Raw genomic sequence first — 15,535 nt, 5'->3', positions numbered from 1 at the left:
ACTTTGAGTGGACGGATGCTGCCACTGCCGGACTCGAAGAAATAAAAGCCATATTTGCAAAAAATCCGGTCCTGGCCGCGCCTAACCTGGGCAAACCAATGTTGTTATACATCGCGGCAACACATCAAGTTGTAAGCGCGGTGCTCGTCGTCGAACGAGAAACAGAAGGGCATAAATTCCCTCTTCAAAAACCAGTGTACTACGTATCCACTGTCTTAACTCCCTGCAAGTCCCGGTACCCGCATTATCAAAAGATAGCGTACGCGGTGTTCATGGCATCCCGGAAGCTTCGACACTACTTTCAACAGTGTTCGATAACAGTGGCCTCCGAAGTGCCCCTCAACGACATTATAAACAACTGCGACGCGACGGGCAGGATTGCAAAATGGGCCATTGAGCTCTTACCATTCGATATAACTTATAAACCTCGGCGAGCTATAAAGTCGCAAGTCTTGGCTGACTTCGTCGCTGAATGGACCGAAGCCGAACTCCCTAAAGAGTACGGCGCATACTCCAATTGGATTATGCATTTCGATGGCTCCAAAATGTTGGCCGGCTTGGGGGCTGGCGTCGTACTGACGTCCCCAACCAGAGACACGGTCCAATATGTACTTCAAATAATGTACACGGACTCCAACAATGCAGCCGAATACGAGGCCCTCCTACATGGTCTCCGGATGGCAATCTCCATGGGTATCCAACGCCTAGAGGCGCGCGGGGATTCAAACCTTGCAATATCCCAAGTAAATGGAGACTTTGACGCCCAGGATCCGAAAATGGCAGCCTATCGTAACGCCGTCCTAAAAATGTCAGCTCGGTTCGAAGGACTCGAATTCCAGCACGTAGCCCGAGATAATAACCAAGCAGCCGACGTGTTGGCACGCATTGGCACGAAACGCGATGCTGTCCCTCCAAACATTTTCCTGGAACGGCTCTTTAAGCCATCCGTACTATGGGAAGAGGAGTCCGGAAATAACAACCCAGAAACAACCGCGCCACCCAACACAGAACAATCTGACATAATCGGCGGTTCAGCCGATGAAATAACACCTTCAGCCCATGAAATAATGGCGGTAATTGCCCCGTGGACAGAACCATTCCTAGCCTACTTAATTAGGCAAGAACTTCCCAAAGACCAAAATGAGGCCCGCTGCATAGTTCGGCGATCTAAAGCCTACAAGGTCCATGAGGGAGAACTTTATAAGAAAAGCACAACCGGAGTCCTTCAAAGGTGCATCTCCGAAGAGGAAGGGCGGAATCTTCTGGCTGAAATTCATGCCGGACTAGGCGGACACCACGCTGCAGCCCGGGCACTTGTAGGTAAGGCCTTCCGTACAGGATTTTATTGGCCGACGGCCCGGGCAGATGCTCAGGACTTAGTCCAAAGATGCGTCGGTTGTCAGCTCTTTGCCAATCAGAGCCACATGCCACCCACCACCCTCAAAACTATACCCATTACCTGGCCGTTCGCGGTCTGGGGGCTTGACATGGTTGGACCCCTTAAAGGGGGAACCCACAAGCACAAGTACTTATTGGTCATGGTGGACAAATTCACCAAATGGATAGAGGCCAAGCCGGTTAAAACGGCAGAATCCGGACCGGTGATCGACTTCATATCCGGGGTAGTACACCGTTTTGGCGTCCCCCACAGCATCATCACTGATAACGGCACGAATTTCACGGCCAACGAGGTTAAACTCTGGTGCAAAAACATGGGCATCAAGCTCGACTACGCTTCAGTCTATCACCCCCAAACTAACGGTCAAGTCGAGCGAGCAAATGGTCTCATCATGAGCGGCATCAAACCCAGACTAGTGCGGTCCCTCAAGGAATCTAACACGCACTGGGTAGAGGAGCTCGACTCTGTACTCTGGGGGCTGCGGACCACGCCAACCCGAACTACCGGATTCACACCATTTTTTATGGTGTACGGCGCAGAGGCAGTTCTGCCCTGTGATATAATTCATGACTCACCTCGCGTGCGCATGTACGAAGAAAGAGAAGCCGAGTTGGATCGGCAGGACAGTTTGGACGCCTTAGAGGAGGAGCGGGACGTGGCAAAAGCTCGTTCCGCATTTTATCAGCAGCAGGCTCAAAGATATCAAAGCAGAGAAGTACGGGCCAAAACTTACAATGTTGGCGAACTTGTTCTACGCCTGCCGGACAAGAAAAAGGACAAACTTAAGCCCAAGTGGGAAGGTCCCTTCATCATCGACCAAGTCCTGACCGGCGGAGCATACCGTCTACGTAACACATCTGACAACCGACTCGAGCCGAACCCATGGAACGCAACCCGTCTCCGAAGATTCTACGCCTAACGCCGGACTCAGAGTTCGTCTCACTCCTCCATCCACCTTTTTACATTTTCACTGTCTCTTGTCCCCCTCCTTCTTCCCACTTTTTTTAATACCTTTGATAAGCTGACGTGCGCATTGTTCGCACACACTTGATGTGCTTCTAGCACTCATTATACCTGGGGGCTTCTTTCACAGAGGCTTATTTATACGGGCTTTACGCCCAACACATGTGTTATACTTCCGCATGTACCTTTTATTCACCATTATATGCATCGATATGACTTAAGTTTTGGCCAAGCTGGGTTGCCTGGCTCCTGTGCTTACCCCTACGTTCCCGATTGTTCGGCTAGGAGGTAAAGGGAGCACCTCTGTGATTGTTACTGCCGGGTCAGCCGGATGTGTACCTCAGACTGGGTGAAGCCGAAAGCTAGCGTTCTTAAGAGAATATTCGGTCGGTGATTTGAAAGATGATCTATTACTTACTTATTTATCTACCCCCAGATGCTTTTTCTGCTATTTTCGCAGTACGGACATGCACTTTAGGGCATGCCTCCTAGGGAAAGGAACCCTTAACGGAACTATTCTCCCTGGAAGATGTTTCTTACTAACCATGTAATATAACATAGCTAGTTGGGCACTTGTCTGATAAAGCAATTATGACCCTGACGCCTTGTCTCCATGCATGCCCCGGTTCTTTTATAACCGTAAGGGTATTTGGACACACTCCGGACTGTTGGGTCCCGAGGTTGAAGCGAAAAGGTCCGCAAAGACAAACGATCTACAATCCGGCTAGAAGGCATTTTCACATGTCATTTTAAATTACATCGTCAAACCGACTGATTGTACTCCTCTTCAATCCCATCTAACAGGCTGTCTAATTTACAGTCCTGTTGGGAAAATTTTGCGGCCAGCTCTACTTGGTCGTACATCAAGCTCACAGGGATCTCCTTCCCATCAGGCCCCACCGGTCCGACCTCGGCCATGTGGTTTGGGTCAGCCTTCGGGTACCGCGTCTTCACCATGGCCCAGGCCTGCCTGGCGCCTTGACGGCAGGCTGATATCTTCCACAGACGGAGACGTCGCCGTACTCCCTGAAGCTTCTCAGCAAGCCCTCCAAGGCCCTCGGGTAGGGAGACGGAAGGCCATAAGGCCTGCACGACGCCACTCATCGCCTGCCGAACACGCTCGAGCAGTTGAACCAGCTCGGGAAGTTGATCACCCGTTGAACCGGGCATTTCCTCCGCAGGGCGACCTGTGAGCACACCTAAAGACACATTTCTGTCAATCGACTTCCTCGCCGAATTCTTCTTTTCAAAGGAATTTGCTCAAGCACTTACTATAAATGCCGCGACGAAGTCGCTGATTCTCCTTCACGAAGCCAGACAGCTGGGCCCGAACATCTTTCAACTCTTCTCCTAGCTGGATGTGGGCATCTTGGAGCTTTTTCCTCTCCTGTTGCACCTTCATAAGCACCCTCTCGCCGGCCTTTAGCTAACGTAGCAGCTGTTGCTTGTCCGGATCTAGTCCGGCACCCTCTGCAATATTCTTGTCAGATTAACACATGCGCCACACTTTGGTAACTACTTATCTTTTCAAAGCACGTATTACCAGCGGGGGTCTCTGTAGCTTCCCCTGTAGTGGCTAGTGCGGCCTCAAGTTGGGCCTTGCACTCTTGGAGCTCCTGGGACAGGTGGGAATTCTTCTCCGTAAGATCCTGCATAATAAATGATCCTTAAATTAGTTATTTTAACTATTTTAAGTCTCGGGGGCTACTGGCATATATAACTATTAAAATTACTTACCCGTATGTCTTTCACATACTGCTCCGTGGCTCTGGTTAAGCCATTTTGAGCGGCACGGAGGTGCGCGTTTCCCACATCAAAATCATTTAATGCCTCCGGGGAGAAACACGCGTCACGAAGAACTGTCCGGCGACGCCTGTGATTCATGGCGCTCTCCACCTCAGACCGGGTGGCAGACAGCCTGTCGGCGTCCTCCGTTGGAGGAGCATCCGGCTCATGCCTTGTGTTTGCCTCCCCTTCCGAACCACGCGATGGAGCATGGCTGGCGGAGGCTTGATTGGCAACCTCTCCGGACTCTGTCCGGCGAGTGCTCTTTATCCTGAAAAAGTTATGAGCATTAATATACCTCCTAGGGGTCCTTCCCTTAAAAACAGCGGTACACTGTACCGTTGTGGCGACGTCACGATTCGCGTCGCACTCCTCTTCCGCCTGCTGGGCCGAACTGACCCTTGCTGGTCAGCCGCCGTGGGTTCGGCTTCCCACCTTAAAGGCACCTCCTGTGATGCACCGTCAGTATTGGATGGTCAGAATTGAGCATGGATCAAATAATGGTGTCAAGACCTCGGTCGTAGTCACCTAGGAGGCCGGAAACAAACCGGGGTAGTCGGCCGTAATGGTGACTAGGGTATTGTCCATGCTGAGTTGGTGGAACACCCCGTCAATCAGCTCCACCTTTATGTCCGGATCCTCTTCGGAGGTCGGATCAAGGGATCGTTCCGGATCTTCGGGTTGTGGAGCTGGGCTTCGTATGCCCTCCACGTCCCAGCGCAGCTCCTGCGTCGAAATCATAAAGTAAAATACTTGACTTTGAAAGTATGGATCGGGTAGATAAACGTCCGCTTACCCAGCTCCAAGGGTTATTCATGGAGAATCCGTTCAATGGATTCGTGCGGAGGAAGTCCTCCTCCTCCCCCTTGTACAAGCCGGACAGGATCTTTGCCAGATCGGCTGCCGAGCCCGGCCCTTTGCGGCCTTGACAGGTGGCATCATCTTCCCCGTTGAAATCCCACATGGGGTGGCCCCTGTATTGGAGTGGCTGCACCCCTCGCATAATGCACGTGGCCATGATCCCAATCATGGTCAATCCGGAGTGGGCCAGTAACCTAATCCGGCCCATCAGATAATGGACGCTCCTATCATCCTCCCGTTGAGGGCTCCGCGGGCGCCAACTCAGGCGTTTCTTCAAGGGAGCATTGCTGAACTCCGGGAGGCTGATCCGAACTGGATCTAGCAGAGGGGCGTCCTCCATGTAGAACCATTCCGAAGGCCAGTCTTCGGACGCCTTCTTCGGGGTGCCGGATAGATATCCGGTCCCGGCGATGCACCATATTTCGGCTCCGCCCACTTGATATATCGACCCCTCATGAGAACGGGGGACGAGGCAAAACAATCTCTTCCACAGCGCAAAATGGGGCTCGATGCCCAAGAACAACTCGCAAAGAGCTATGAAGCCCTCGATGTGCAAAATGGAGGCAGGCGTGAGGTGGTGAAGCTAGAGCCCGTAGAACTCCAGGAGCCCCCGGAGAAACGGATGAATGGGAAATCCGAGTCCCCTTATTAGATAAGGGACGAAGCATACCCGCTCTCCTTTGGAAGGGTTGGGGACGCTCTCCGCCTGCTTTCCGCCCCTGAAGGTGGCCAATCCGGCTCGAACCGGAACCATGAAGGCTGGGGGAAGATATCCCTCGGTTTGGAGCGTCACTAGCTCACTATGTGGAACTGAGCATTTTCCCCAATCTCCTGGCTTATGGCTGGGAGCGCGAGAGGAGGAGCCGCGACGACTGTTCATGATAGAATGGGTTTTTGTCAGAAGCGCTTCGATGAGTACTCGCGGAAGGAGGATGGTGTGAGTTGGATCTAGATCCTCATCGCTCTTATAGGCGGCTCGTTCGCACGGCTAGGGGGTAAAATGTAAACATACCCTAACTTTTCGCATTCGTGCGACGTGTGGAAGAAGGCCATTATCGGGCGTGGAAGCCAAGGAGCACAACATTTGTAAGGGAGCCGGACACTGTTCGGCAGGTACATGGAATTTAAAGGAGAACCCGCCTTGCAACGCCGAAGACAATATATGCGCTGGACTCGTCGTCATTGAAGCCTGGTTCGGGGGCTACTGAGGGAGTCCTGGACTAGGGGGTGTCCGGATAGCCGGACTATCATCATCGGCTGGACTCCAAGACTATGAAGATACAAGATTGAAGACTTCGTCCCGTGTCCGGATGGGACTTTCCTTGGCGTGGAAGGCAAGCTTGGCGATACGGATATGCAGATCTCCTACCATTGTAACCAACTCCATGTAACCCTAGCCCTCTCCGGTGTCTATATAAACCGGATGGCTTTAGTCCGTAGGACACACAACCATTACAACAATCATACCATAGGCTAGCTTCTAGGGTTTAGCCTCCTTGATCTCGTGGTAGATCTACTCTTGTAATACCCACATCATCAATATCAATCGAGCAGGACGTAGGGTTTTACCTCCATCAAGAGGGCCCGAACCTGGGTAAAAACATCGTGTCCCTTGTCTCTTGTTACCATCCGCCTAGACGCACAGTTCGGGACCCCCTACCCGAGATCCGCCGGTTTTGACACCGACAATATCCTTAGTCCTTTTCAGGTATTTTAGTATGTTCTTGACCACTGTCCAGTGCTCCACTCCAGGATTACTTTGGTACCTCCCCGCTATGCTTATAGCAAGGCACACATCAGGTCTGGTACACAGCATTGCATGATAGAACCTATGACTGAAGCATATGGAATGACTTTCATTTTCTCTCTATCTTCTGCACTGGTCGGGCATTGAGTATGACTCAACTTCACACCTTGTAACACAGGCAAGAACCCTTTCTTTGACTGATCCATTTTGAACTTCTTCAAAACTTTATCAAGGTATGTGCTTTGTGAAAGTCCAATTAAGCCTATTGATCTATCTCTATAGATCTTGATGCCCAATATGTAAGCAACTTCTCCAAGGTCTTTCATAGAAAAACTCTTATTCAGGTATCCATTTATGCTATCCAGAAATTCTATATCATTTCCAATCAACAATATGTCATCACATATAATATTAGAAATGCTACAGAGCTCCCACTCACTTTCTTGTAAATACAGGCTTCTCCAAAAGTCTGTATAAAACCATATGCTTTGATCACACTATCAAAGCGTTTATTCCCACTCTGAGAGGCTTGCACCAGTCCATAAATGGATCGCTGGAGCTTGCACACTTTGTTAGCACCCTTTGGATCAACAAAACCTTCTGGTTGCATCATATACAACTCTTCTTCTAGAAATCCATTCAGGAATGCAGTTTTGACATCCATTTGCCAAAATTCATAATCATAAAATGCGGCAATTGCTAACATGATTCGGACAAACTTAAGCATCGCTACGGATGAGAAAGTCTCATCGTAGTCAACTCCTTGAACTTGTCGAAAACCTTTCACAACAAGTCGAGCTTTGTAGACAGTAACATTACCGTCCGCGTCGGTCTTCTTCTTGAAGATCCATTTATTTTCTATGGCTTGCTTATCATCGGGCAAGTCCACCAAAGTCCACACTTTGTTCTCATACATGGATCCCATCTCAGATTTCATGGAATCAAGCCATTTCGCGGAATCTAGGCTCATCATCCCTTCCTCATAGTTTGTAAGTTCACCATGATCTAGTAACATGACTTCCAGAGCAGGACTAGTGTACCACTCTGGTGCGGATCTTCCTCTGGAAGACCTGCGAGGTTTGGTAGTAACTTGATCTGAAGTTTCATGATCATCATCATTAACTTCCTCACTGATTGGTGTATGAATCACTGGAACTGATTTCTGTGATGAACTACTTTCCAATAAGGGAGAAGGTACAATTACCTCATCAAGTTCTACTTTCCTCCCACTCACTTCTTTCGAGAGAAACTCCTTCTCTAGAAAGGATCCATTCTTAGCAACAAATATCTTGCCTTCGGATCTGTGATAGAAGGTGTACCCAACAGTTTTCTTTGGGTATGCTATGAAGATGCACTTCTCCAATTTGGGTTTGAGCTTATCAGGTTGAAGCTTTTTCACATAAGCATCGCAGCCCCAAACTTTTAAGAAATGACAACTTTGGTTTCTTGCCAAACCACAGTTCATAAGGCGTCGGCTCAACGGATTTTGATGGTACCCTATTTAAAGTGAATGCAGCCGTCTCTAAAGCATAACCCCAAAATGATAGCTGTAAATCAGTAAGAGACATCATAGATCACACCATATCCAATAAAGTATGGTTACGACATTCAGACACACCATTTCGCTGTGGTGTTCCAGGTGGCGTTAGTTGTGAAACTATCCCATGTTATTTCAAATGAAGACCAAACTCATAACTCAAATATTCTCCTCCATGATCAGATCGTAGAAACTTTAGTTTCTTGTTACGATAATTGTCGTGGAATTGTCACGACAGATATCCTAATGTAAGGACTTAGTCGCGAGGCCAACGCATCTATGTGGTAGCTTGAGAGGGGTTGAATGGAATCGAGAGACGTAACACAAGACAAGGGTTTAGACAGCTTCGGGCCCCGGGAAACATCATCCGGTAATATCCCTACATGCTGTTTGTGGCTAGGTCTCATTATGATCATGAGGGAGACGCCGTAAGCCGGCTCTCCTCTTTGTGTCTAGCCCTAGAGATTATTGCTTGTTGCCCTGTCCCTCTTTGGGGAGCCCTGCCCCTCCTTATATAAGTCAGAGGGGTGGGTTACATGTGGAGTCCTAGTAGGACTAGGACTAGTCTATCTTTTCTTACAAGTTGAATACAAGTCCGGGTCTTGCTTCCTTCCTCTTAAGCCGACCTTCCATAACGTAAGACGGCCTTCTGGACCTTGAGCCTCTTGGGCCCCCGGGTCTTGTCGCTCCTCTGATCCGCTTGCCAGGTCACCCATAAGTCGCCAGGCTCGGGCGGGTTACTTAGTGAGTCGTCCAGTCAGGGAGGGTCATTAGTGAGTCGTCCAGTCAGGGCGGGTCATTAGTGAGTCGCCAAGTCCACCCGGGTTATACATCCAGCTGGGTCATACCGCGGGGTATATCCCCGACATTAGCCCTCAAGTTTAATTTGGATTTATCCATGTTAAACCGATCTGCAACATAAACACAAGAACAAATTGACAGGTTGTACTCCAGGTTAAATATTCTTGTAAGCCGGCACTTGATCATCCTTAAGTCCTTGTCATCTCCTCCTTCTGGAAAATCCGGGTCAATAGACCAACTTTCATAATCAATTTTCTTGTAGAAGAAATATTGTAAATAAAGCATCCATTTGAGTCGGACGTCAATGCTCTGACTTGACAAAAATATTGGTCTTGAAATATTCAACAGATATTCAGCCGGCTTGAAAATGTAGAACTCGCCAAGCTATGATTTGCAAACTCGTCGGGTTATAAAAACTGATGGTTCCGGGTCATGACTGTTTATAGACGCCGGGTCATGATTGTTGCCAACGCCGGGTCATGATTGTTGCCAACGTCGGGTCATAATTATTGATGACGCCGAGTCAATCTGGTTTGCTCAAAACTGAGAATTTGAAAATATTTCTCCTTATATCTGTGTTACCTGTAGCCCCCAAGTCTTGAGCAGATCAAAATGATGACTTAAGACTTGATTCAATATAAATATTACCACTTTGAAGAAATCCATATTGTTCATCTTAATCACTAGTCAGAACTGAGTATTCCTCATATGTAGCCCCCAAGTGCCGGGTTGTCATGCTTGCAGCAACCTGGGACTTGAAATTGCCTTATGCTCATAAAAACTTCAACCAGTGTAACCCCCAAGGGCCGGGTTATTATACAATAATGAGCAGGGACTTTGTATGTATGATCATGTAGATTCAAGCAGCAACGTGTAGCCCCCAAGGGCCGGCTCAGTAAGATATTACTGAATTGGGACTTTGTATATGATTCATTAATAATACCATCAAATGATGTAATCTCCACCATGGGGCTTGAACCCACGTCCACAAGGTTAAGAGCTTTGTACTCTACCAACTGAATAATGGATATTTCAATATAATGGATTTAAGGCTTGTGTACCTTGAATTTCTGACAGGAGCAATTGGTAGCCCCCAAGGGCCGGCTCATTTAAAATGTGATGAGTCGGGTCTTCAATAAGTTGAGCAAAAAATGACTTTGCATTAGCCCCTAAGTTCCATGGTGCATGCTGGCCGTGACATGGGACTTGCATATTTGATGTAATCTCAATTTAAATAATGTAGCCCCCAAGTGCCGGGTCGTAAGCCTGCAGCGACTCGGGACTATTTCCTCCATTGTAAAATAAAGCATGCCCATTGATAAAAATAATAGCCATTGCGCTAAAGCGACTTTGCAAACCTCAATCATAACACTGGTTATTGATAATCACAAAAGAAATCCAGCCATGTTGGCTATTCAAGATATAATCCGGTATGAAAACCTCAATCATTCAATATCATCATGAAAATCCAGCCAGTTTTGGCTATTAAAGATTTGAATACCTCATCGGTTGACAGGTAAATCTGGAGTTTAAATACCTGGCGGCTCTTGGACGATGACGACTTAATGCGCATTCATTGTAAGCCGGAATTTTTGTAACCCAGCAGCTTATACCCTTTGAGAAAAATACAGAACGGATTTTGAAGCATCAACTTTGGTAATGAGCTTGAACTTAATCATTTATATTTCATATTTCTACAAATCCTGCAAAGAGTTTAAACAACAAATGCCCTGGCGACTTAACGTCAAAAACCAGGGCGGGTAACCACCCAAATGTAGTCTTATCCTGCACACAAGTAGATCACAAGATCCTTATGATCCTTTGAATGATACCGCCGGCTTATGTGACCCGGACAGTGAAGTTGATAACTCAAGTCTGTAGGAGCCGACACATATGATATTTGTGACAACTCAAATACTTGCAATTGTATAAAAACAGATAAATTTTTTGAGGCTCCTGATTCGAATACGATCAATAAACCGTTCCAAAGGGGTTAAGCTAAGATTCGAATACGATTATATAGCCCCCAGTGGCGTTGGCGTTGCCGATCAAAGTGGGTATCGACGGCTATGTTCTCTTTGGTTCGAATACGACCTATGTTTGAACAGGAAGCCCCCAAATGACCTTAAAAGTTGTTTAAGGATGCTGATTCGAATACGATCCACGTCGATTCCCAAAGGGGTTAAGCTATTATTCGGATACGATCAAGAAGCCCCCAAGTAGGTTCAGCAGTTTGCTAATCAAAAGGGTATCAACAGCTATGTTCTCTTTGGTTCGAATACGACCTATGTTTGAACTAGAAGCCCCCAAGTGACCATATAAATTTTTGGCATTGTGCCGATCAAGAGGGTACTGATAGCTATGCCCGATGAGCAGGAAACCCCAAAGTGACCATAATAAAATAAACCGTAATACATGATACCCATGTTTTGAACCGTGCATCATGGCAGCAAGTTCCTTTTGGTAACCATTAATTTGTCTGAGATCTCGAACCTGCGAGAGATTTAATTCTTTTGAACCGGAATTTCTTAAACCGGATATTGAGATCCTTAAAGCTTTGTAAGGGACAAATTTACCTTGATCCGGATGTTGAACCGGTTTTGAGAGCTTCAAAGCCTTGCGGGAGAAAGATGTCTCTTGAGCTATATTTTAAACCGGAATCTTCATTTTGAACCGGAAATTTTTCTGACGGCCTTTAAATATTTGCCAATAAAGCAGTAGCCTCCAGGGTAAGGTTATCTTTCCCTTCAATGACCCGGAGTTCGTGAATTCATCGGAACCGGCTAATTTTGCCGAGCCATACCATTGCAGCCCCCGAGTCTAAGATGACTCGAAGTGTTGGCTTGATATTCTCCATATTTGACCATAGCAGAAGGTGTATATCATTGGCATTGATAGCGCAATGTGAATCCACAGAAGGTTGAGGTGACTGTGGCGGGTTATAAATGATCCCGTATGAACCGTGTCAGCAACTCGGCCAATGGCTCCTTCCAACTGGCTGTTTGAAATTAACCAAACTGTAGTGGCGGCGACTTGTGCGCCTGCCCATTGAACCATCCAGTGCAGACGATGGTTGATAATATATGATAATTTGCCTCCAATTTGTTGGAAGAGAAACTGGGCTTCCCAAGTAGTGACTTGCTCATACTCAATGAACAGCTCACGCAGACAGGCGCGGCCCGGTGTGTTGATGTAGACCAGGCCGCGAGAGACGGACGGTAAAGCTGACCGCAGCATCAGAATTGATATATATAGATGAGTCGGTCACGGTGTTGTAAGCCAGTACGGATGGACGAGTCAAAACAGGCGCGGCCCCGGCAAGCTGATATAAACCGGGTCGTAAGGGCGGCGTCTTGCACACGTCCATTCACCGTGTAATGTGATACGGACGAACACCGGGCATGACGTTGCCAGTGTGTGCTCCATACCCATGGTATAAACCACGTTTTATAATGAATAATTGTCCTGCATATCAAAATATACGGTCCAAAGTAATTGTTCTTCTGACAAAAAAAATATGTGTCAAAAATAGACTTAGATAGATGCTACCTGATATGTTAGGCCGGAAATTATCCGCCATGGAGTTGATGGTCACCACGGTGGAGCTAAAATCAGACACGGGTGAACCGGTCGCAGTGTGGTAAGCCGGTGCGGATGGGTGAATCGGTCGTGATATTTGTAAGCCGGCGCGGACGATGAGTCGGCCGCATGCGTGGACGGATGTAAACCGAACAGCGGGGGCAGCCATTTGCACATGTATCCGTTGAGCAGCATGGCCCGGAGGAACTCTAGTACAAAATTATGCTGGCACGCGCTCCATATCCGCGGTATAACAATACCCTTGTCATAAATAACTATCCTACATAAAAAACATTGCAGACCACGGCAAAGATAAATTGTTCTTTGATAAAAGACAATGTGTCGATAAAATATACTTAGATGAATATCACCTGATCTATCCGCACGACCGATGATCCATAAGTAGCATCAGGAGATAACCTTTGAGAATTTTGATCATTGTAATTTGATAACTGAGTCTCTGAAGGTGCAGTTGAAAGTCTTGAAACCTCTTCTCTGTTCTCACACTTGGAGTCAAAGGAGAGTTTGAGAAGGTTGACCATACACAAGCTGCACCCCTTTTCTGATCATACCACCTACGTAACTTGATGGATTTCTGTACTGCTTGCAAAAACTGAAAGGCCTTGCACGCAGCCATGTCATACAGTGCTTCAAACACTTGCAGCAATTGTAGAGGCTCGTCAACGGATGTAGCGTCAAAAAAATCAGTAGGCCGGCTCAACGTGCCCCCGCGGATACAGTAAGGGCGGTTCGTGGTCAAAACTGTGGCCACAACGGCGGTTGACACCGTTGGCAGAGGAGAACCGGCGGGGCTGTATTGAATCACTGGACTTCTGCTCTGACCAGCCCGTCTTCGCCTCCGAGGCGGCACGGTCCGCTGAGCCTGCTACGCCGGCTACTAGGCAGCACGGCCAGCTCAACGCGGGCACCTCAGCAGGAGAGGAGTGGCTGGCGACGGCGGCTCGAAGCCGGCGAGGCGGGTCACGACAGTGCCCGAGCTGGGTGGATCAGGGCGGTAACGGTCGACCGGCGACAACTCTCAGCGGCAGCGGCGGCTCATAGTGGCAGCGGCGGCTCTCGATGGCAGCGGGGCCAGCGAGGTGTGGGGCAGCTCTCTAGTGGAGTAACACGGAGGCGGAGCGTCGAGGCGGCAGCGGCTGCAGAGGCGCCGATGGCGGCCGGCGGCGGGGCCATGAAGACAACGGGTCGACGGTGGCTGACTTGCGGGCGATGCCGCAGGTGTAGGGGCGGAGGTCGTGGCCGGTTCTCTGCAGATGGAAGTGGAGAGTGACGGTTCGCCGGTCGCCGGCTTGGGGTCGGAACGGTGGCGGAAACGGGCGCCTCGAAGCGAGGGCGCAGGCGTGGTTGCAGCTCGACACAGCAGCCCCAGGCGGCCACTTGCCACGAAGGCAAGGCCAAAACGGGGCTAGCAGCCCATGTGAATGGGCGTTGTGGGCCGCCCCTGATGGAATCTTTCTCCTCCACTTTTTCCTTACGTGACTAGCATTTGGACTTGGTCAATGTATTGACAACAGAAAAGTGTATGGGTCGTTTGGAGCAGTAGAACTCGGTGACTTGCACGCATTTAGAACTCCTGTCGATCTCAGCCTCTGGCAGGCAGTACTTTCCAACCTTGATCTGAGTTTAGATCGTTGTATACCGAAGGAGATAACAACAGCAGCTACGCCTAATCAGATTTCAACAGAAGCTGACGGTCTCAGCGACTTGGTGATTTGACGGCTTGATGGATTGCTGCCGGCTCACGCTCAAAACTTTTACTGATCAGATTTCCTCGAATCGTATGGAGACTTGTCGGCGGCGACGGCGTATAGGCGCAACCCTATCTTTCTTCTTCGACTTCAATCTCACTGATTGTAAAATCTTCATATCAAAAATTGCAAACTCCTCAATCCCTGGAGAGATCCCTCCAAGAACTCATCACCACCTGTGCGCAGGCCCCACGGTGAGCGCCAACTGTCGTGGAATTATCACGGCAGATGTCCTAATGTAAGGACTTAGTCGCGAGGCCAACGCATCTATGTGGTAGCTTGAGAGGGGTTGAACGGAATCGAGAGACGCAACACAAGACAAGGGTTTAGATAGCTTCGGGCCTCGGGAAACATCATCCGGTAATAACCCTACATGATGTTTGTGGCTATGTCTCATTATGATCATGAGGGAGTCGCCCTAAGCCGGCTCTCCTCTTTGTGTCTAGCTCTAGAGATTATTGCTTGTTGCCATGTCCCTCTTTGGGGAGCCCTGCCCCTCCTTATATAAGTCAGAGGGGCGGGTTATATGTGGAGACCTAGTAGGACTAGGACTAGTCTATCTTTTCTTACAAGTTGAATACAAGTCCGGGTCTTGCTTCCTTCCTCTTAAGCCGGCCTTCCATAACGTAAGCTGGCCTTCTGGGCCTTGAGCCTCTTGGTCCCCCGGGTCTTGTCGCTCCTCTGATCCGCTTGCCAGGTCACCCATAAGTCGCCAGGCTTGGGCGGGTCACTTAGTGAGTCGTCCAGTCAGGGCGTGTCATTAGTGAGTCGTCCAGTCAGGGCGGGTCATTAGTGAGTCGCCAAGTCCGGCCGGGTTATACATCCGGCTGGGTCATACCGCGGGGTATATCCCCGACAATAATTTTCCACTTCACTCTGAAATTCTTTGAACTTTTCAAATGTTTCAGACTTATGTTTCATCAAGTAGATATACCCATATCTGCTCAAAGCATCTGTGAAGGTAAGAAAATAACGATACCCGTCATGAGCCTCAACACTCATTGGACCGCATACATCTGTATGTATTATTTCCAATAAGTTAGTAGCTCATTCCATTCTTTCGGGGAATGGAGTTTTAGTCATCTTGCCCATGA

Source organism: Triticum dicoccoides, chromosome 3B (assembly GCF_002162155.2).
Source record: "Triticum dicoccoides isolate Atlit2015 ecotype Zavitan chromosome 3B, WEW_v2.0, whole genome shotgun sequence".
NCBI lineage: Eukaryota > Viridiplantae > Streptophyta > Magnoliopsida > Poales > Poaceae > Triticum > Triticum dicoccoides.
This window is presented reverse-complemented; position numbering follows the sequence as displayed.